Genomic DNA, 24,180 nt, shown 5'->3' with positions numbered 1-24,180 from the left:
TGAGTGAGGGTTCCCCTCTGGCTCCCTCAGCCAGGATCTGCTGAAAATCTTGGATAGCCCCGCTGCCACTTATAACATCCTGTACCACATGTCTGCAGTGAGAGATGCCTGGGTTTAGAATGTAGCTCTGCATTATGACACTGGTTGTGACCTTGGTAAAATAACTTTAAGTCTCTGAATCTCAGATTCCTTATACGATTTGATGAAGGGGAAAATGCACCCGCAGTACCTCTTCCTGGCAGATAGATCCTTGGGCATTATCAAATACTATAGCCTGGCTAAACTGGAACACCACACTGACATCACCTTGCCCCCATACCAATCTCCTCCGAAACTGTGAAGTCAGACAGACCTAGGTTCAAATCCTAACTCTGCTACTTACTAGCTGTAAGACCTTGGGCAAGTTGCTTGTGTGTGTGTGTGTGTGTGTGTGTGTGTGTGTAAGAGAGGGATTGAGAGAGGGACAGAGAGTGACTTTAGCTGCCAGATACTATGACATAAAATGGGAAATTAAAATAGACATATCACTCTCCCCGTGGGGTTTATAGTCAGCAGGTTTGGGTTTGTTGGGAGCCGTAGTTTCATTGCCTGTAAATTGGAAATATAAGCACTTAGCCAAAAGAATTGTTGTTAAGGTTAAAATGAGAAAAAAAAAAGTCTAAGCAAGGTGCCTCGCATATGGTGGGTGCCCATTAGTAGATTAAGAATATCCTTGGCAAAGTGTCTCATGCCTGTAATCCCAGCACTCTGGGAGGCCAGTGGGGTGGGATCACTTGAGTCCAGGAGTTCAAAACCAGCATGGCCAACTTGGCAAAAACCCATCTCTACTAAAATTACAAAAACCAGCCTGGTGTGGTGGCACACACCTGTAATGCTACTGGAGAGGCTTAGGCACGAGAATCGCTTAAACCTGGGAGACAAAGGTTGCAGTGAGTAGAAATTGTACCACCATACTCCAGCCTGGGCGAAGAGCAAGACCCTATCTTAAAAAGAAAGAAAGAAAGAAAGAAAGAAAAACAGAATATCCTACTGCATGCCTCTTTAATTCTTGCTATACAGAATGATTTATCTCTGTATTCCCCCATAATGTCATCCCCAGCATCTGTCTGCCATATGTCCCATGATCCCCTTTCATGTAGTCTGATTGGCTGGCTATTGGACAACATGACAGAGTTTAGTCACGTGGACTTTAGCACCAGACAGACTTGTGTTGGAGTCTTTCTCTGCCACTTATCCAGATATGTGACCTTCTGCAAGCTACTTAATCTCTCTCAGCCATATTTCACTCATCTGTGAACTGGGAATATAAACAGCTCTCCCACCTAAGAATTATTCTTATTCCAAGAGAAGTTTGTGTGTGTGTGTGTGTGTGTGTGTGTGTTAGAGAGTGAGAGTGAATTTAATTAAAAAAGACACATTCTTGTACCCCTGGAGTTTACAGTCTAGAGGGTTTGTGTGTGTCTAGGAGACATATACTAGCTAAGTCCTAACACAAATGGAAATTTGAATCTACAAGTTTTTTAAAGTTATGCGATGCCTTGAACACCTGTAATCAGCCAGAAAGATCTCAGACCACTTCCCTGAAGAAGTTGCTGCTGGAACAGATAGATGAAGGATAAATAGGAGTTTGCTAGATGAAGAGGGGAGAGAAACGTATTCCTAGCAAGCCTTGAGTAAATGGCCCTCATTAGCATTTTCAGCATATGATCACTGTCTTCTTGTTAGAAGATAAGCCCCAAAGAGTATATAGATGATGTCTTTGTCATCCCCTGCCACAGTAGGATAGCACCTTGAAGGAAGTAAATGCTCAGTAAATATCCTTGAATGAGTGAATGTTACAAAATCAATGAATTTCTTGAATGAAATCAAAAGTCATTGCCATGGCCTCATCCCATGGCTTTATTCAGAAGGCAACTAAGGAATATGCATATTGTAGTGAAAACAGCATAGACCTTGCAGCAGGACAGACGGTGCCTTCATTCAGGCCTGTCCCTTGATGGAAGTAACACCACATCTCACCGTCTCCTCATATGAAGAAGTGGGGTACGATAGTTTCTTTACAGAGTTCCTTTAAAGATTAAGATGGCACCTAAACAAAAGAGTGACCAAGAGATAAGTATTACTAATATTAGTACTATTGTGACGTTGGCAGATTTCAGGCACGCAGCTTTTCAAGGTTTGTGGGTGATTGAAGACAACAAGCCAGGTACAGCTTAAGGCCACAGGATATTATCACCCAAACGCCCACCAGGACTTTACCTTGCTCTACTTGCCTAGTGTTCATCCACACTCCTCATCCTATCTCCAGTGACTAAGGGTCAGACTGCAGGGTTTAGATTCTTGATGCATTGAGTATGATATACTAGCAGTTGGTAACATTCTGGGGCCTCGGTTTCCTCCTAGGGTGGATCATACAGTGTTTGAACAGGTTAAAATGAGATAATTCATAGGCAACACATTCCGCAGAGCCTGCACACGGTAAGCAAGCAATACCCGTTCAGCTGTTACTATTAAAACTGCCAGGCCCTGCTGGATTTTCTGTTAATTACCCCGTAAACTGAAACAGCCTTTCCTGGGCTAAGAATTGTTTCTCTTGATAGATTCTCTTTATGGAAAAAAAATAAAAAAAGAAGTAACTCCTCTCTGAGGTCTGGAAGTCTACCTTCCCCATTACTATGTCCTTGGGTGCAGGTTCAGGGCAACCGGGCAGCCAAGGTGAGGCAGGTGAGCAGCGGCTGAAGGCTCTGGAACCTTTGCTTCTCAGGAAGCTACAGAGCTCGGCTCTGCCCTGCTCTGCGGTTCCTAACCCTGGAAGAAGCGGTCTGGGTCCAGCCGAGCACTGGGTATGCTCGCGAGAGCCAGAGCAGGCTCGGGTAGTCCGCAGGACTCGAAGGCTTGCTGAGCTCCCCTGTTCGCAGTGACCCGGGTGTAGCTGCGGTGCATCGGGTTTCGCAGAGCGGATCCCTCGATGCGTGCAGCCAGGGATCTAAGCCTCCCCAAGCTAACCCCAGAGCCGAACTGACCTCTGAGCCGCCCGGGGCTTGCGCGCTCAGTTCCTGGGCTTGGAAACGCCCAACTGGGGTTCTCTCTGCAGACAAAGGGGTGCGCGTGTCCCTAGCGCCCCTCTTTCTCAGCCGTGAGCCCCTCCCTGGCTGCGTACCCCGCAGCCACCGCAGCTGCAGCTCCAGTGCCACCACCCAGCCCCGGCGGCCTGGGCCGGTGAGCGCTCTCGGGGCCCAGGGATTGGCTCCTACTCCCTGTTCAGGGACCGCGAGGCTGGCGGGCTGGCGGCGCACGGCACTGTGTGTGTGTGCATGTGTGTGTGTGTGTGCGCGCGCGCGCGCGCGTGTGTGCATGTGTGTGTGTGTGCGCGCGTGTGTTGTGCGGCGCGCGGGCGAGCGCGTGTGTGCGCGCGAGGGCTCGCGTGCAGGAGCCACTGGGTGTGCGTGCGTGTGTTATGGGTTTGATTCCAGAGCAGGTTGCACATTGGTCCTGGGTGGCTCGCAGGCTCAGGTCGTGCTTGGGCGTCCTCCTCCTAATCGTTTCCGAAGTAGCAGCAGCAGCAGCACCAGCAGCAGCAGCAGCCGCCGCCGCGGCAACATCGGCAGCGGCAGCAGCTCAGCGGCACAGCCGGCAGAACTGTGCAGAAGCGAGCACCGTTTGGGGAGTCCGGGGGGCGGGTAAGAGGGAGGAGGGGGAAAGCCTGTCTTGGTCGTTGGGATTATTTTTTTCCCTTCTTTCCCTCTCTCTCTTTCTTGAGGGTGTGTGTTGCCCCCTCGAAGTGAAGGAATTTTGCTCCAAAGCGAGCTGGGACCGAAGACTCTAGGCTAAGTTATCTATGTAGATGGTGTCAGGGAGCGAAGCTACTGACCGAGCTGCTGGTAAATGTTTTTCACTTCTTACTCTTTAATGCTTAAGGCTATTTTTTCCCTTTTCTTTCTTTCTTGTTTCCTTTCTGTTGCTCCTCATTCTGCAATCGCTCCTGAATCAGCTGCAGTTCTCTTTCTCTCTCTCCTTGCGTTTGTGCAGTTTACAACTTGTTTCATGGTTTTCTATGTATTTTTTTTCCTCCTTCATCCTCAGATGAATGCTGGAACATTTAAATTCGGCACTTCGGGAGGTCATCATTAGTTGCATGAGTTTCCGGGGGGAGGGGAAAATGCTAGAGCAGACTGTTATTTCCCTGCAGAAGGACTGCCGGTTTCTCTCTAATGTTCATCGCAATTATAGGGATTTTTTTTTTTTTTTTTTTTTTTAGGATGCATTTTAACGTTGCATTGCTGTTTAAGGTTATCGTTCTCCAGGAATACAATGCATTTGACTCAGTTTTGACAGCATGACAGATGCCAGTGATTCCAGAACTACTGTATGGTACATGCTGGCTAAAATATTCAAAATTGCAGGAGGAATCATTTGCATTCCAAAAGAGAATTTCTTTAAAAATGCTGTTTTGCATCACATTGCTACAGATTTGCAAGAGGCAATAATAGACACCACTACCCATGTTGCTTGCCAAGATAATAAACATATAAGTGCTTTAGTGCACCACATACTTTGCTGAACTCCAGTGATTGAGCTATTGCTAAATTTACTTAATAATAAATTTAGGGTTATGGAGAAAGAGGGAGATTACTGTACTGTTTTATTCAAAATTGTGAGACACGTACAGCAATTTCTCTCTTAGATCTTACTTGAAGTGGCATCTTGTCAATGGAGGGGGGGGTTCTGCATACACATGGAATAAAATTATTTAAAATAGCCAGCATAATGAATGCAAATTGAACTCTAACTCTTTTCTTAAAAATAGAACTCACTCTGTAACTCTGGCTGCCAGGATCTGTTTTAAATATTATTTAAAAATTAATCTACAACAGTTCTTTAATGCATTCGTATCATTTAAAGTTCTTTGGAGGGTGCCTAGTCATTACCATGTTTTATTTGTTTTGCTTTTTTCCTCCTAAGTTTTCAGTTCCAGTTCAGTAGAAAAACTGAAGGGCCAGTAAGCAAAGGCAAATCAGCAATTTAGAAAGGAATCAGTGTGTAGTTGTAAAATTTCTGCTAAGCCATGGAAAAATGAACTAATATAATGGCAGCTTAAATGGAGGAAGAGAACCTCTGTGGTACAGCAGGTTGCAGTTTTTGCATATGTATCATCATCCTGAGAAACCCTGAACTCTAAACTCAGGTGAGGGATACATCCAGTTCAGGGTTACTCTGAGACACATAGGTTTTACAGAAGGAAAATGTTATTATTCAAGGAAGCCTCCTTCTGTTATGTGGTTGCCACATCATAGAGCAGCAACTTACCTGTGTGCAAAGAGTACATTTGCAATAATACTCTTAAACTTTGTTTAAATGTAAATGTAACTAATGTTGGAAGAACTGCATGAAACAGTGAAGGCTGTTCAGCACTGAAAAACAAAACAAACTGTAAATTAACTCAACTAGTCAGATCTTCTTTTATCTAGAAAACACTTACTTTAAGGCACCATGCAAATTCACCTGTTCTGGGTCCCCTGTGTTGACAAAAGCCTTTCTTAAAATTGTGATCGGAATTCCTGAGACCTAAAGCTTATTCCTTACTTTGTAATCTGCTGATAGTAATAAGACATTTTATTTAGAATGAAAGCTCAGCTTATTCATGGGTCCCTTGAGATGGCAATATTGCTGTTTTAAAATATTTTCATGGACCTTTGAATGTACTGTCTTGAGCAAGTTAGTGGGGGAAAATCCCAACTTGCATTCATTAAGAACACAGTTGTCTTTGAGTGAAGGGTGTGTTTGTCTGGGTACTAAAGAAAAATGTTTTCATATAGTAAACTTCAATCCTAAGAACCCAAGGCACCTAAAGCATCATGATTCTCTCATTCTAGGACCCAAACCAAAAAGCAATATACCCCATGCTGGGCAGCTGTATTATTTCTCTGATGTATTCCACACACATGTATATGAAAGATAACTGACCAGGCTAAGGATTTATTTTGCTGGGCCCATGAGGCAAGATTTCTAATTGTTATGTAACATAGTCAGAGAATGAATTTATTTATGAAACATCAAAATTAGCTTCAGTTTTAGTATCTTCACTAGACTCGAAGACTTTGAGTACATTGATTTAAAGAACATTTCTTTCTTCCTACTGAGGTTGTTTGTTTTTTTTTTACCCACCCACCCCTCTTTCTATGTCTAGTTTCCTGGCCACTTCTGAAAAGCCCTGAGAATTTGTGTTAACATATTAAACATATCTACATTTTGGGTGTGATGCCAGGTTAGATTACTATTTGATCAACTGGATTTGTATTACTCTTATGTAGTTTGGTGTGGTATCGTGTTTATGGCTTTTTGATGGGTTTGTTATCATAATAATGATTACTTTTTAAAATTAAATCTCAACTTAGGTTATTTTAACTTGTTGTACCTGGTGTTGGTTTCAGGTTAAGGCATGAGAATAATACTATCATCCTGATAGCCTTGCTGGTAACTTAGATAGTTTCCTTTCAACTGGTCTTCCTGCTAAATTTCAGCATGACATTGGACTTACTGGAGAGAAGTTAACTTGGGGAGATGGCTCTGTAGACAGACAGGTATCCGAGACTGTTGATTCATGAACTTGTCAGTCACATTTGGCTGTATTGTTAGAGTTTCTACTTTCATTTTGATAAGAATGGAGGTTTCTCTGCATGTGTGAAGCGTTTATTGTGCTACAGCTACTGAATGTTTCTTAACATTAATTGCTGTTTTTTCATTGTGCAATGGAAGAGAGCTTTGAACTACTTGCATGTTTTTAAGGAAAACCTGTTTGGATAGTTTTTTTTTTTTATTGTTTTATTTCTGTGCAGATTAATTTCGAGACGTGATTTCTGGTGAAATATGGTCAAGGTCATTTCCAAAAGCCTTTTCATCCCTCCTCACTTGAGAGCTAAAACTTAAACAGAGAGGCAGGCTTAAAGAGGCACAACTTAGCATTGAACTACTTAGCTTGAAGGGGGCAGTGTGAAAATCCTGTGTTATTGTCTCTCACTACTTTGTGTGAAGCAACAGTTTTGTTCTTTGAACTGCTAGTTCCTAGTAGCCCTGATATACTCACAAGGAGAAAGCCCCCATTCTGTACTTATAATATATACCACAGCTTCCCAACCTTGAGGGATCAAGGCAAGACATATATATGTGTGTGTGTTTGGAAATATATATATATTTTGTGTGGGGGGAGGGGACATGTCTTTGATACATTCTCAGTGGTAGGGGACATAGCAGTATTTGATTAAATGTGATATTTTTTAACTAGATAATAGTTTTATAAGAGTCTTGTTTGCTGAAAACAAATAGTTTTGTCAAAATATTCTTTGTACTTCTGGTTTATATTTTGCTTTATGAAGGGAACATTCACATTGTTCAGTACTATGCACTATTAGCAACAGACTTTTAAAAAATTATTTTGGGTTGTTTTCTCTACTTAACAAAGATAAACCACTACTTAACATAATTATTTTAGCTGTGTTAAGAGTGTGTAATATAAAGATAATATATCTGGTCCTGCTCATATTTCTAAAAGATTTCATAAAGTTATAGAGGTAGAAAATGTTTTGTCTAAAATTCATGTTATTTATGACTCTATTCCATTTGATATATCATATACTATAATGTGATTCTGAAACTGAAATACTGCATCCTTTTCTTGAATTCTTAATGGGAAAAAAAAAGGAAAAGGAAGCATCTGGGAAATAGTTTGCAAATAAAGTTTCTTCATTTTTACTGCCAGACTTTCATTGGTCCACCTCGCCTAAGTGTAGAATTATGAGCTTTTTAGGCAAAAAGAATGATCAGGGAAGAAGTACAGTAATATGCGTTTCGTCTGTACTATGAGTGAAAAGAGTGCAGGTGTTTTAACACTTTTCCTGTGAATTTGTTAAAGAGAAACTGAAACCAAATAACACAGCTAATATGTTAGAATAGACTCTATAGTCCCCATAAAGATTTTTTTTTCTTTTTTGATGGAACAATTGACTCCCTTATCTTATCAGCACTGTGTGGCTCCTGTCAGAATATTCTTGGTAGATGCTAAAGGACCACCTCTGTCTTGGGAAATATGAGAGTGCATCATATGGGAGGAAAGAGATGGTTTCTTTGAAAGTTGAGACTTCTCAGGACTTGACAGCAATTCTTTGAGAGAGGCTTGACTCACCTGGATATTTGTTTAGACGACCTGTGGAGAATGCCCAGTGTACCTTCCATTTCTAACTCAGTCCCACTACAGGTTTTTGGAACATAAATATGAAGTTTTCAGCGCATTCATCCTTACTATTACATGAATTTATGATTTCTGGAATGTGACGCAGATCTGTAAATGTGTAGAACCCTGATTTCAAAAAGCCAGTCAATTCTACTGCTATGATGACTAAATTATTTAGCTATATGTAAGGTTAAGCCTATTTAAAAAATATTAGAAGTTTTGTAATCATTTCTGTTAATATGACTTTTGTAAAGTGCTTTTATTAAGTTACGTAAAGGGGAGTTATGTACCTTATAAAATAAAGAACTCATTTATGAATTTGGTTCCAAAGAATAAGTCATTTCTTTTGTTTATTTAGGTTTTGCAGTTTTTAATTTACCTAGTAGGAGACAGGGACTAAATCAGAAGGAGGTAATTCATATGATGAAGGTGAAATTGATACTAATGATAATATACTGACTCTAAATCTTGAGGTGGGACATATCACAGAGCATTCTCTTGGAAAAAGTTTACATTTAAATATCATTTTTATTATTGCTTAGAACTTCACTGATACTCAATATTTTGACATCTCTCCTACTTCAATTAGAACAATAAGAGTCTATGTGGAAAAATATGCTACTAAATAGAAATGATTTTTGGCAGAGGTTAAAAAATCTCATAATGTGAAATAATTATTTCAGAAAATTGTATAAGCTGCTTGCTATATTTGTAACATCTTTTTTAAAAAAAACCATCACTTCAAAATTTCATTGTAAATGTTGGAAATAGTCAAGTTAGGTTCCTAGATTATTTCTAAGAATAAAACTGAACCATGAGCGAAGATAGCTATATTCATGCATATGCCTAGTCTAAACAGTAAATATCTACATAACTAAAATCATATTTATTGCTGGATAACTCCTTGCAACAGACTCTCCAATCTTAATTATGATAATTTTTCTAATCCATTTCGTATGTAAGAGTATATAGTTATATACTACACATTTCAGTAGAAATCACTTAGAAAAAACATAAGCAAATTAAAGCTACAGTATATTTTAGTCTTTATTTTTTAAAAAAATTCCTTTGATAAGCAGTTTTTAGATTCCCAAGACAGGCCATGTCATCTGTGCACTTCTAAGAGCAAAATCTGATGGTAAAAGTAATTTTATACCGAAAGGATGTCTAAGAAAGAAAATGGCAATAGGGGTTTGTACTTTTTGACAAAAATACAAATAAAGGTTTTTGCTCTTTGTGTCTAAATCATATTAGAAAGGTGGTTTGGTTTTATTTCATTTTGGGATTTTCTCAGGCAGTAATTGCATACAACTCTGTCTTCCAGTGTGTCCAGCTCATTTCTATTCATGTAGCCTGGTGTGATATGGTACCTGGAACTCAAGACCTAAGTCAAGGTTTGGCACTACTGGCATGGATTCAACAAAGGCCCAAGAAAAGGGGAGTGTGAATTAGTGGGAAGGGGACACAGAGGAACATTTATTCTGTAGTTGGCCACCATTTCCTTACAGTAATGAACTGCCACCAGTTTTATTCTTAACCTCACTGAAACTTCTTAAGAAGGCACAAACTGGCTTCTCTATATTTTAACCCTACGAATAATAACATAATTATCAGAAAAGCATTTCACAGCGGTTAGGGCTCCACAACTTGTGTGACCCAGCATCTAATTTTTCTCCTCTCTAATCCTATTTATATATCCCCACACATAATGAGACGCAGTCAGATGAAACCAATTACTAAAGGGAAAAAAATCAAATTTATTTATTATATTTATTGGATGTGTCTGCTGCTTAATTATCCATTGGTGAATTTACATGTGGCCATAGAGAGGGCTGTGGATGAGTGTGGAGACTGATCAATCATCACTTCTCACAGTCTAGAAGAAGCTGCCAAGAAAACCAGGGAGAAATAAAAAAGAATCCTTTCTCCTGCCTATCGAGGTGAGGATCTAAAAACTGAAAGCCATCACCCCAAAAACAGATAGGTGTTTGGCTTGACAGAAACATCTGGAAAAAAATTAAGAGTTACCAAATGTTTCTTAACCACTTGATGTAATGTTAGGAAGAAATGGGAGGTGCTCTGTACTCTTTGGAATAAATAATGATTTAGATGTTCAAAGGTGTGTGTTGGAGAAGTAGCTCAAATGATCAAACAAAGGAGATGGCCAAGTACATCCCTCAGCTGTGCTTTTGGGGACAAAGGTGGAAAGATGGTGGGGTGGGATGAGATAAGGCAAGCATGAAGGTTAGGTGAGGTGCAAAACTGTTTGCAAAATTTTATTGATCATTATGAATAACTCAAGTGAGCAAAGCAAAGCTCAAGATAGCACCACTAACACGGTGTATTAAAATAGATTTTGTGCTAGGCCTTTGAGTGTAAGGACATACACAGACTTATTTTGGGACTTGTATGTTTTAGTTAAAAAAAAATCCTCATCACAATCAAAAATGGTTTTCTTCTGTGTGTGTGTGTGTGTGTGTGTTTCCTTTTTTCTTTTTTTTTTTTTTTTTTTTTTTTTTACTCTGCTCTCAGTTTAATGGGATCAGTCGAGCACAGCTTACTTTGTATTTTTTCTCACTTGCTATCATACATTTTTGGAAATTTATCAGTGCAGAAATTTCCCTTTAAAATAGATAATAACTGGAATAACTATCTTTTCAAGGAAACGTGGCAAGGTTAAATTGTTAAAAGTGTATCTTATTTATGTAATTCTTCAGTTCCAGAGACCACAAAATTTTTAAAGTCTACACCATTCATACTCTCAAATCTGAAAATATATATGAACTTCAGAGAGGTAAACAAACTACTATTGAACTTGAGACATTTGGAAGCTGTCCTCTAGGAATCACTGAATGAAACAAGTTTTAAGAACGGTGGGCCAGGCGCAATGGCTCACACCTGTAATCCCAGCACTTGCAGAGTGGGTGGATCACCTGAAGTCAGGCGTTTGAGACCAGCCTAAACATGGAGAAACCCCATCTCCACTAAAAGTACAAAATTAGCCGGGCATGGTGGCTCATGCCTGTAATCCCAGCTACTTGGGAGGCTGAAGCAGGAGATTTGCTTGAACCTGGGAGGCAGAGGTTGCAGTGAGTTGAGACAGCGCCACTGCACTCTAGCCTGGATAACAAGACGGACACTGTCTCAAAAAGAAAACAAAAAAACAGAAAACAAAAAACAAAAAACAAAAACAAAAAAACAACTGAACGAATAAAAAAAAACCTGTGGCACACCATTATTGCATAATTTAGAGAAGTCACTGAGTAAATTACAAGTTATTGTGAATTCCTAGGTGTTTGTAGAAGCTACCGTTCCATTCAAGCTTTGTCGATTATCCTTTTCTCACCACTGGCTGCAGAGAAATTAAAAGGGCACCATGAATCTTGGGAGTGATTTGTTACTTGCAGACTTAGCAAGAAAATATTAGAGAAGAGCATCTTTTTTTTATTTGTTGTAATGTATGTTTTAAACGTTATTCTGTAACAGAAGTTATTACAGAATAAAAGTTGCTCTCAGCAGGATTCATTGCAGAAACCAAACAGTAAATAGATAGAGAGCCTGAACCCTTCTTCCTACAGCAGTGAATTTTCACTCAGCTATTCCCTCAGGCCACTGTAGGTATATGAGGGGCACTGGGTCTTTTTTATATGATTTGTGTATGTTCCCATAGATTGCGAAGTCTATTCCTGGGCAATTTTCAAGTTAAAATTGTGTTACGGCTACCCTGAAGGTTGTCATTTCTTGGTTTTTCTCTTGTCAGTCAATTCATAAGTGTTTATTAAGCCCCCATGGGGTGTACACAGAATCATACACAGTTTGGGCGGGTATGTGTTTGTGGATGATTGGTCTCTGCTCTAGAAGCTTATAGTCTGTAGGCAAAAGTACTATTGTGTGTGTGTGTGTGTGTGTGTGTGTGTGTGTGTGCATATGTATAAAATAGTATTTTAATTACAGCAGTTTAGTAGGTGTTTGTGTGTGTGTGTGTATGTTTAGAACTCCAAATGTATTTACTCTGAGAAAAGCATAGCTTCAGGTGAGGTCAAGGATGTAACTTCTCAGCTCTCCTTCCTTTTTTTTTTTTTTTAATTGAGAGATCTAATAACAGACATGATTAAGTAAAGGGTAAAGCCAGAGGGCCAGTATTAAACTGTGTATCCTTGCCAGGAGTAGTCAGATCATTGCTCACATCTGGGTTTCAGAGGAAGGACAAATTCTGATGCTGGTCATTTTTAGGATGTGCCTGTTGCCTGTGTTAATTTTATCAGTGAATAGACAAATGACTCCATGCCCCCAAGCTGTCAATTTACATTTTTCATGAGCAAGGAGTCAATTTAAGATTTACTTTTATTGCAAGAAGGGGTTTTGGAAAAATGATAGGAATTGGGAAGGAGAGAAAATTTTCAAGTATTCCCCAAATGCTCCATGGATGAAAAATGTTCTCTAAAGGATTGTATTTCCCTGTTGAACTTGAAACCATGTAGTGAATATGTAGGTTCCGGGATTTACTTTTCAAAACTTGTTCGCATTCTTAGATTCATTTTTTATCTGTCATTTGTGGGAAGGGTAATATTCATGAAAAGCACAAGGTGAATAGCTCTGAAAGTGGATGGCAAAGGAAGAGTGCTTGGTGGCGCTGACCCTTTCCACAGCCCTGGGTAATAGCTTCCTAGACTTGGGCAGGCAGCTGTGGCTTTTGGCATCCCCTGTCAGGCTCTTGATTTGTCCTCATTTTGACTGATTTTCAAGATGTAAATATCTCAATTTCAGTAAATCATACATACCTAAGCCATCAAAATTTCCTTTCCATCTTCTGTTCCTTGTGGATCTGAATAACAGAAGCAATGGCTGGGAAAAAAATAAAAGAAAGAGCTTTTGCTGATGTGTCCCTCATTTAAACTTTGACTCAGCTCCTTTCCTGTTGGGTTTCTAAGGATTTATTTATGAGATCGTTTATCTCTTGCTGCCAAAGTCCTTCTGAATGCAGTTTTTTTTGATGAGGAAATATTCTTTACAACTCACCAAATTGCAAGTTGCAGGATCTCTTCATTTATTTTCCAATAATTTATAGAATTCACCAACACAGAATACATCTGTACAATTTGAATTATTATTTTTGATTCTGGGATTAGGTCATGTTCTCTCTTGTTAAGGTAGAGACTAACTCTGGCTAACGTAGGTGGAAAAGAAATGTGTTAGAAGGATATTGAGAATAACAGAGTCACCAAAATAAGATATAGAAACAGGCATTTATCCTTCTGCCCCTGAACACTGGCCTGGCTGGAGCCTTCCATGTCCCTCACACTGGAAACCCATAGCAATGAGCATCACCCACACAGCTGCCCTAGAAATGTAGCTGTTGACACAATGCCTGCAAGAAACTCATCCCCATCCTTGTTTCTGAGGGTCCCTGGCTCACCACTGAAAGTTCTGAGCTGGTGCATCCACTGGTTTGGCTTTGTATTGACTAATTGTCCAATCCCTTTTTACTAGGCAGTCTGGGAAATTCAGAGTCTGCCCCTACATATTACATAATAGGAAGCAAAGACTTAGAATTCCTTCAAGATATATATGAGACTCCCTCAAAATAAAAAGTACAGGGGCAGTCAACAAAAGAGATTAGTTTTTTTTTTTTTTTTTTTTTTTTTTTTTTTTTTTTTTTTTGAGTGAGAGTCTTGCTCTGTCGCCCAGCCTAGAGTACAGAGGTGCAATCTTGGGTCACTGCGACCTCCGCCTCCTGGGTTCAAGCAGTTCTCGTGCCTCAGCCTCCCAGTGGATGGGATTACAGGCATGTGCCACCACACCCGGCTAATTTTTGTATCTTTTCTAGAGATGAGGTTTTGCTATGTGGTCCAGGCTAGTCTTGAGCTCCTGACCTCACATGATCCTTCCTCTTCAGCCCCCCAGAATGCTGGGATTACAGATATGAGCCACAGCACCTGCCTCCCTGCCCCCAACAAATATTTACCATTATTCTTTTTATGGAGAATAAACCATAGGATCTTAGGGAATGGATAGTAAGTGTGTCAGAGAGTGAACTTAAAAGCTTAAGAGCAATGAGAATGTCTCAGTTGCTGAAAATGAATTGGAAGGCATTCTAGATGATAAAGATATTAAGCCACATGCTTTCATTTTAGCACACACCGAACTCAAATATGTTGGTCTTGTAGAATTCCTTTTGGTATCATCAAGAGTCACATTAAAATGTTATCCACTGGAACTCTGCTCATTTTGAAGTTAAAGATAATTCTCCTGGAATGGGCTGATGTTTGCCTATGTAAAAATATACACAGAAAGCACGTTAATCACAGGAATTCTCGATATCAGAAAAACGTTACATTTCTGCTTATAAATTAGTAATAAGTAATGTGGTACTTGAAAGAAATAAAACTGCATTTCTTTTTTCTATAGTTTAGACTCTCTGGTTCAAACAGGTCTTCCTCATGAAATTATTAGTAAACCTACCGAAGTGCAAGGCCCACCCAAGTAATCCACATCTCTAGTAAAATTTTTGCATCTGAAGGCTCAGCCTTTAATTCTTCAATTCGAAATTAATATATTTATCCTTCCATCACTGTCTCCCACGGATTTTGAGAATTAATTAGAAACAAAATCACTTTCAGTCCTTGGATGTTACATTCTGTGCTGAAAAAATATGAGATACTGAAGTGTTATTAATAATGACAAAGGTTCATCCAATAAAATAATCCGGCTGGCTGAATTCTCACATGGTTGGTATTTTCTAATATAAATTACTGTAGGATTAGATAGTTAAATATTGAATATTGTCTCATTTAATGCAGTTCCGTGAATTATTAATAATAATGATGGTTCTCCAGTTTGGGGAATTTGGAGATGGTTTTTTACCGACTAATAGCTTTGGCCGGTAACATAATACATTTTACAAAATGATAATGAAGATATTTAAATGAACGTGAAACAGGAAATAAATGTCCACTAAAGTAGTAGATTTCAAGTAGATCAAACGTCACAAAAATTTTTTACTCTTCTGTTAAGTAGTTTATTCTTTGTACTAAAAACACCACTGTGATCATTGTGGATAGCTTTGAGAATTTGTTAAAAAGAACAGATTTACCTCATTAGGCCATTGAAAAGAAGAGCTGTTGATATTGTTTAGTTGGCATAAGGTATCAAAGTCTAAAAATTGGACTGGGCTTGGCTGGTCATGTTGAGTGTGACAGTTGATTTGGGATTGTGCATGAAGTTCAAAAAGAAAGCAAAGGAGAAAAAAAGGAAAGAGTGAAAGAGAGAATGAAAGGTAAATATTGATAGAATAGTCCAACTAGAATGCCTGAGGCCTGCTTGGAATTGAATTTTGAATGCATAGAGCAAAAATGTTTCAATTAAGGCTTTTAGTTAAAATTGTTTGGTTTGGTGTTTTGATTTTTTTTTTTCAAATCTTCCTGTTTTGACTTTTCTTCATTTTCTTGATTCTGCAAGCTTATATCTCAAAGTAGGGGATGAAAAACTAATGACAAATAGTGTAAGTGACTGTTGTTGAAATATTTTGTCATGAATAGAGAATAAGAACATATACCAATGCATCAAATTGATTTAAAGTAGATATTTGTGTGGGTATGTGTGTGTGTGTGTGTGTGTGTGGTTGTTTTTTTTTTTTTTTTTTTTCCCTGCAGGGGAAACTTTAATGTTTTGTGAGATAATTTTATTGAAAATTGCAGTTATCCTTGTTTCAGACCCAGTAATTTAACTGTTGAAAAGCTCCCTTTTTTGTTCTGTGTAGTTAATGTATGTGATGTGAGTGAAGACATTTTATTTTAAAAAAATGTTTGGGGGTTGTGTTATTTTAGCACAAACTTATTCCTTGATAAAGGAGCTGGCTATAATTTGCAGAAATGACTGTTTCTTTTTCTTTAGTTGTTGGATAATTGCTCTTTGTATACACTGTGAAAATGTTCATATAGCCCAGTGACAAAGCCTAGCAGATGCACTTGCAATTATCTGGAATTTAAGTAAATTTTGCATCTGATACACACAAAGCAAACGCTTTGTCCAAGCAGGCTCACATACTGGCATGTGGATTGCTGTGAATACAATGAGTAGATTTTTAATGGAAAACAAATGGAACTATTAGTAAGTCTTGTCTTTTACTTGAAAAGACACCAGCTTTAGGCATGGCCTCCAAATTATTCATATTCATAGTTGGTTTGGTTCTAAATATGACCTTTAAAACTGAAAAAAAAAATTAAATGTTTAAAACAAAATGTGTAGCTCTGTCTTTCTTGGAGTAACATTCAGAGATTGCTGGAAGAGAAATGGTGAAATAAAAATCTCTTTCATGTTCCAATGTTATTTTTTTGACTATTAAGAAGGGCATTCAATTGTTACAACTTTTAAAATGTAAAAAGAGATTTCATATTATAAATAAATCATGCTATAGATAAAAGATAATTACAATGTTACTTTAACAACCTCAATTCACAAGGGAGACCATAAGAAGGAATATATAATGGTTCCAAATTCTACTTCTTACTGTAAACAAAGGAGCTGTAGCCAGAAGAAGAGTTTTCCGCAAAAGCCTCTTTTCTGAGTTTTGTTTGAGATTAATCCTTTCCACTGTGTATTTTTTGTTGTTGTCAGACTTACATAAGTGAGATCTTTGAAGGCTTAATCTTTTTCTCTGTGTTTATTCTTAGAAAATATTAAATGTATGGAGCTACTTGGATTTTCTTAAATGCCTTGAGGTCTTTTGGGGCATTTAAACTATTTTTGCTTTCAATGAAAGGGTTACAAATAAATGATCCTGTGGATGTTTTATTTCATAGTTTGAAGGTACTCTATGTCATTCCAGCTTTTGAATGAGGCAAATTTCAAAAGTATTTCAGGCAACATAAAGGCGGGCCTATCTTGACCACTTTCTGCTTTCTTCTCAATCTAAAATGGAATCTAATGATAACAAGAGACCTCTTCTAATTCTTTGAAGAATCAGGAGCCTCCAGGGGGTCTAAGGGTGGAGTTAGTGTTTGAAAAAAGTGGATTTGGAAGAAATTTTAAAGACAGAAAGGGAGAGCCTGACAGAAGTATTTCAGGCTCAGAATTAAAATGAGCCAGATGTGCTGCTACTGGAATATCCTTCCTACACAAATTTGCCTCCACCTTAACCACTTTTCCAAAAACAAAACATAAAACTTCCTCAGCTAAGTACTTTTTATAGAATTTCAAAAATGACAAAACATGCTCCGTTGCCCATTGCCGGATTATTCTGTGTGGTGCCAAGTGTGGCCTCTCCCTTTTCCCCTCCCCGACTCCTGCTTAAATTTCTTAAACTATTGTAGACTATCTTTAGGCTTGGAGAGGAACCAGGTGCTTTCCTTGGTATTTAAGCAACTTGCTATTTTGAAATTCCCGTAGAGAGCTGTGGGCATTTTTAGTTCTATCTCTTGAAGCATCCCTTTCCCTTTCTGAAGGAGAAGCTGCTTACATAATACCCAGAAGCGGACCTTTGGGAACTGCAGAGCTATTTTATGGATATTTTGCCAGAAAAGGAACGCAAGAGCTCCAGTGTCCTGTGCCCTCCTGCGGGGGTCTCCACTGGAGATACTCGCACAGTAGCAGATTCTCAGAAGGATAAATATATACAAATCCAGCTTTCAAATACGGAAAAATCAGTAGGAAGCTGCATCCAGGAGGGCAAGAGCCCACTAATAACTCAGCCCGAAAGAGCTTCTTGAACAATGCTAGAGCCAGCACCCAACTGTCAGCAGAGCTTGCCAGGGAGACAGATGCTGCAGTTGGAAGACAGTTTCCCTCAGTTAGATGTTTTGTTCTTGTAGATGGCCAACCATGACTCATGGGGAAAACAGGAGAGAGAGAGAGAGAGAGGAGAAAAGAAGAGTAAATTAATCATTGTATTAATCCTTGTTTAGAATTCAGTCATGTAAGTAAATGTCAACCTGGTGAACTGTACATGAAACTAGAAGTGTTGTAAAGATTGTTGGAGGGTTTAAAGTTCTGCCGGGTGATAAAGGTGTCTAATTTAACCTGCAGATTAAATAACTGACACAATTTCAGGAGTATATCTGTGAAAAATAGTAATGTAGGAATTAGCTAATAATCCAGGCTCAAAGGAAGCATGCTTTTGAAGAACTGAAAGGACATGAATTATTATTTTTGTGTGTGAGAGAGATGATAGGTTTGTTCCCTGTTCTCTCTATATTTGTGTATTTTTATTTATATTTGTAGGTGAAAGATGATTTTCTTCATTCTTTTTTTCTTTCTCCACCTTCCCCCCATATGTCTGTCTGTTTGTGTGTGTATATATATATATGCGTACATATATATATATATATGCATACATATAAGATATATACACATATCATACCTACACAGCTGTGTTACATTCAGCCAGGTTACCTCCGCACTCTGACATATCAACTTTCATCTGCATTTATCACTCACTTCCAGATCTCCTATTTAGGGACATGGAATTAGATAAAAGCAGAATATCTGCTTTGTGATATTCAAAGATAGCAAAATTCAGTTTTTGTAACGCGGGCCGATTGCCAGATTCTGAGTTTCCTTCAAATTCCCAGGAAGGGGCTAATATTGTGGGTGATCATATTAACTTCCTCTATTTTTTTTTTCCTTTTTTAAAAAAGATTTTTCCTTTCCTTTGAAAATAAACAAAAGGAAAGTTTGGCACAGTTTCCCTGATTCTCATTTGTTTGGGGCTGAGTATTTCAGGCTCCCTGTGAGCCAAGTTTATTTCATAGATCTACTCTGTAGGTCTCCAAAACCGGAATAAGTTACGCGTTCGAGTGCCTGGCAGCAGCCCCTATGCCAAACACTTGATATGCCGTTTTTCTGATGGAGTCCCAGAAGTGGCCCGTTTTAGATACCCATGTTCTTTGTGAGTTGGCATGGCAGATTGCCAAAAGGTGTATGTTTGGGGGAAAGGCAGGCTTTTATTTTATTCTTTCCTACAACTAGTTATTTGGAGGGTACTCTAGGAACTAAAAGTCACAGCTGTGGATCCAATTTAGAGAGCGTGATTCACAATTGACGTGTGGAAGAGGTAGCTTGCCATCTTAAGCCACCCTGCTTGTCTGGCCAATATGGAACTGTCTGAGATGAGGCTCTTCACCCCGAGACTTACATGTCTTTCACTGGATCTCAAGTCAGATCAACCACTAAGAGACTCTCCTGTCAATTTGTAGCGCTTCCTGGAGAACTCTGGGTCTTGAAAACTGTGGGTCAGATTGATCCTTGAGTGAAGGTGGTTATATTTCTTCTAAGGTTTATCAAAATCATAATGACATTTTCCATTTATCTGTTTTAGACACTTATTTGAGAATGCACAGAAAAGATAGACGATTCTTGCACAAGTGTCAGAGAGGTTGCTGTATTTCTCATGGCCTTGCACATAATGTAGTATGTGCTCGACAAATACATGTGGAGTAAAACAAACCTGTATTTGTTTTCCTTTAGGAACATAGGAAACATGTACCATGTGATTATTATTTATTTATTTATTTATTAACTTATTTATTTTGAGGTGGGGTCTCAATCTGTTGCCCCGGCTAAAGTACAGTGACGTGATCTTGGCTCACTGCAACTTCCACCTTCCAGGTTCAAGCTGTTCTCCTGCCTCAGCCTTTAAATAGCTGGGACTACAGGCACATGCCATATGTCCGAGTAATTTTTTTGTATTTTTAGTAAGGATGGGGTTTCCACATGTTAGCCAGGATGGTCTTGATCTCCTGACCTCGAGGTCCACCTGCTTTGGCTTCCCAAAGTGCTGGGAATACAGGTGTGAGCCACTGCACCGGGCCAATGTGATTATTTTTAAACCATAATTGGTTGAATGAATTAGAGGCGGGCGGATCACCTAAGGTCAGCAGTTCAAGATCAGCCTGGCCAACAAGGCGAAACCTCGTCTCTACTAAAAATACAAAAAGTAGTGAGTCGTAGTGGTGGGGGCCTGTAATCCCAGCTACTGGGGAGGCTGAGGCAGGAGAATCTCTTGAGCCTGGGGCCCAGGAGGTTGCAGTGAGCTGAGATTGAGCCAGTGCATTCCAGCCTGGGTGACAGAGAGAGATGCTGTCTAAAAAAAATAAAATAAAATAAAAATAAAAAACCTCTTTCTTTCTATTCTCTTAAAAGTGAGGAAAATATCACAAATAAGACAGACAGTATTGAAAAATAAATGTTGGCAGAATTAGAATTAATAAAATTCTTGAATTATTTACCCATCAAATACTTAATATAGGCCTATTTAAATTTTTTTTTATTTTTATAATTCATATTAACTAATTTTTTATTTTCATAATTCATATTAACGAAAAAAATACTAGTGACTTTATAAAGATTATCAAAGGAATAATGTTTTCAAATGAGAAAATCCATTATTACCACCCTGCATTTATGAAGATAATCATGTTTTCCCAGAAGTCAGGAAAAGTGCTAATCAAATTGGATAAAATAAGAGTTATGGCTTGTAGACCAACTTTGACCTGGTGTCTGTTTTTATATAACTGTAAGCCAAGAGTTGCGTTTATAGTTTCAAATGGTTGAAACAAAAATCAAAAGAAGCAACATATTTTATGGCAGTTAACAGTTACATAAAATTAAAATCTCTGCATTCATAAATAAAGTTTACTGTGATATGACCATGCCATTCAATTGCATGTTTTCCATGGCTATTCCACTACAATAGCAGTGTTCATCAGTGTGGCCTGAAGCCTTTTGGCTTATTAAATGTTTTTGTCTCTACTATTTGGCCCTTTACAGAAAAAGTTTGCTGGCCTTTATCAAATGTGTGGTTTGCAGAGGTTAAAGGCTGTGAGACGAAGCTTGTGCTTATTTTTCTGAGTTCATGTATATTATTGGGTTTGGCCTGCTTTGTGATTTTTATGTTTATGGATTCTTAACCATGTGAACCAAAGGAAGATTTTGCATCAAGATGAAGTGATGCTATTCCTTATGTGGCTGTTGTTTTTACAGACGAATAGGCTGAATGTTTTGCTCTGAGGTGGGAAGGAGATGTATTCAAAGAATTGGGTCTTAGATTTGAATTTAACTTTAACTTTCCATTCTTCTTTTTTTTTTTTTTTTTTTTCTTTTTGCTCTGTCACCCAGGCTGGAGCGCAGTGGTGTGATCTTGCCACACTGCCACCTCTGCCTCCCAGGTTCGAGTGATTCCTCTGCCTCAGCTTCCTGAGTAGCTGGGATTACAGGTGTGTGCCACCACACCTGACTAATTTTTGTATTCTTAGTAGAGGTGTGGTTTCACCATATTGGCCAGGATGGTCTTGAACTCCTGACCTCGTGATCTGTCCACTTCGGGCTCCGAAAGTGCTGGGATTACAGATGTGAAGCACCATGCCCAGTTCTCATTCTTTTCTTTCCCTGATCCATGAAAGCAAGTTGGGCTAACGGGCCTTTTTGCCTCTCCAAATATAGTCACAGCATTTATTCCTGACTGATTTGTTTTATATCAGTGAGTTATCAAGGCATCCATTATTAGTCTTTATTCACACATTATTGATTCCCCCTTCCCTATGGTGTATTTCTGGTCAAGGGAAACCATATTCACTTATTCTCACCCAAGAAGAATGTATGGTATACTATGATGGATCAGAAGCCATGGCCAGGGCTGGGATTAGAAAAATTAAAGAACAAAAACATCTGTCCCCCATGCCATGGAAGACCTACCAGTAGTAAGAAGGAGTCACAAAAACAAACCACTTCCATATGAGGTGTTACATGAATTACAGAATAGTTACCAAGAAGAACTGATATTTATCGATTAAATATTCTGAGCACTTTACATATATTACATAGTGTTCAAAAAAGTTCTATGTAGTTTTTATATTAACCTCATTCTTTTTAAGAGTAGAAAGCTGAAGTCAAGAGATTTTATGGAATACAATTTTTTTACATGAATACGTAAGTGATGGAGAGTCCAGGCCACGTGACTCCAGAATGTTCCTCTTGACCATTATGCTATTGGGCCCTCTCTGAAGTATATACAGCATATTTTATAAATACAGTATACTCTGGATGTGACATAAAGGGTAGCTTCTTATGCTTAACTAAAACATAAAGAATGAGCCTGAATGAATGTGGCAGAAAGAAGAAAGTTAGGTCAGGTGTCATACACAAAAGTACGGAGACCAGAGAGAGCATGGTGGATTTAGGGAAAAGCAGGTGCATCCATTCACTGTGTCTGAGACACAGCGTCAGGGAAGACAGTGCTGGAAATTGTTGGCATCAGATCATCCTCTGAGTCATTGATCAACTCAGCAAACATTTACTGAACTTATGCTAAGTGCCGGGGTTGTGAATTTCAGCACTGGGGCAGTAAGTAAGCATATACGGCTTATGGTCCGGTGAGAAGAGCTAGACAAGAACATAAGTAAGCAAAAGATAAATATGATTCCAGAAAATAATAAAGACTTTGAAATTAGAGGAAGATATATATATATATATATATATATATATATATATATATATATATTTATGTACATAGATGAATATCTATGTGCATGCATGCACTAGGTTAATATAGATAAGGCATGCAGATAAGACTTCTCAAAAGGTATGATATTTTAGCTAAGGCTTCAGCAATAAGAAAGAATCAAGTGCCTGTTGGATCTTTTCAGGCAAAAGGAACAATACTTGCAAAAGCCCAAGGTGGGAATACAAGTAGAATATTGATGCAAAGGAGAAAAGACCAAATGTGAGTATCTGGTGGTCAGAGAGGAAGAGAGGCCATGATAAGATTAGGGAGGTGGTCAGTGATCAGATCATGAAGGATCATGTAGGCCATGGGAAGGAGATTTTACATTTTATTCTCTATGCAGTATGAATTTATTGGAGGATTTTAAGCATAGGAATGCCATGATTGTAGCAGTGTTTATAAAACATGATTATCTTCCCTCAAATGTTACTGTACCTAAATTATACCTGGATGAATCTGACTTTAACATACCTACCATCAAACTTCCAGCTCCAATAATCAATTTATAAAAACAGAAGGAAAGTGGACTATGTTTAAAGAAGACTATATTAATATAATCAGCACAATTCTGAGTTTGCCCTTAAATGCTACAGAACAAACTATCTAGTTTCTTCTACAAAATTTCAAGAAAAAAATTTGCTAGATGCTAGAGGAGTATAGTTTACAAGAATTTTAAGAGATATTCATCAACACAAAGTATGGGACTTGTTTGGGTCTTGATTCAAGTTATTAAATAAGTAAATAAATGAACAGAGAAATGTTCATTTCTCTAACATCTGAACACACATGGGATGTGGCTAAGAAGTGTGATTCTTTGGGTGCAGTTTTATATGTCTGTTTACAAAAGTGAAGGCTTTCTGTTTTAGAAACACATATGACAGATTTGCAGATGAACTATGTCTATACTTTGCTTCAAAATAATATTAGGATGGAGGAGATGAGGTTGTAAAGAAAAAACGATTGGCCATGTTGAAGTTAATTAATGAGCTGTGGGAATTCGTGCTGCCATTATATTGTATGCTATTATGTGATATTTATTATAATATATTCTATTTTGATATGTTTGCATATATTTGGAGTTTTTCATAATAATTTTTATGTTTAAAAACACCCTGTTTATACGGTGGAGATGGAAAATACAATGTCAAAAGTGGAAGAGGAGAACAATTAGTGGACTCACAGTTTTTGGAGTAAAAGATGATGAACTCAGGAGAAAATGGTAGAAGTAGTGGGATGCAGATGGATGTGGGATGTAGTTTTGAGACCCAGGGGACAGACTTTGCTAATGTATTGGATACAAGAAGTGAAGGAAGAGAGGAAACAAGTATGACCTCCAGGGTTCTAGTTTGAGCACTGAGTAAATGGTCATGCCCTTTGCTGAGACAACATCTTTTAGGGGACAAATACCTGAACCACACCAAAAGGTAATGGGGTGCACAGGAGACAGATTGTGGCA

General features: G+C 38.5%; 1 protein-coding gene across 11 annotated transcripts in view; it reads left to right on the top strand.

The window, feature by feature from the left end:
* The window catches only part of TENM2 (teneurin transmembrane protein 2), a 3,817,113-nt gene that overhangs the window by 2,551,337 nt on the left and 1,241,596 nt on the right, over positions 1-24,180 (top strand). The window contains exon 1 of one of the 11 annotated variants that reach the window (XM_039460507.2): positions 3,406-3,881. The exons of the other annotated variants lie outside the window; for them this stretch is intronic. The gene's annotated coding sequence lies outside the window, so the exon portion shown is untranslated. Of the gene's footprint in view, positions 1-3,405; positions 3,882-24,180 lie in introns of those variants that run through there. 11 annotated transcript variants of the gene reach the window in all.

The sequence above is a fragment of the Saimiri boliviensis genome, chromosome 20 (assembly GCF_048565385.1).
Source record: "Saimiri boliviensis isolate mSaiBol1 chromosome 20, mSaiBol1.pri, whole genome shotgun sequence".
Classification (NCBI taxonomy): domain Eukaryota; kingdom Metazoa; phylum Chordata; class Mammalia; order Primates; family Cebidae; genus Saimiri; species Saimiri boliviensis.
This window is presented reverse-complemented; position numbering and strand designations above follow the sequence as displayed.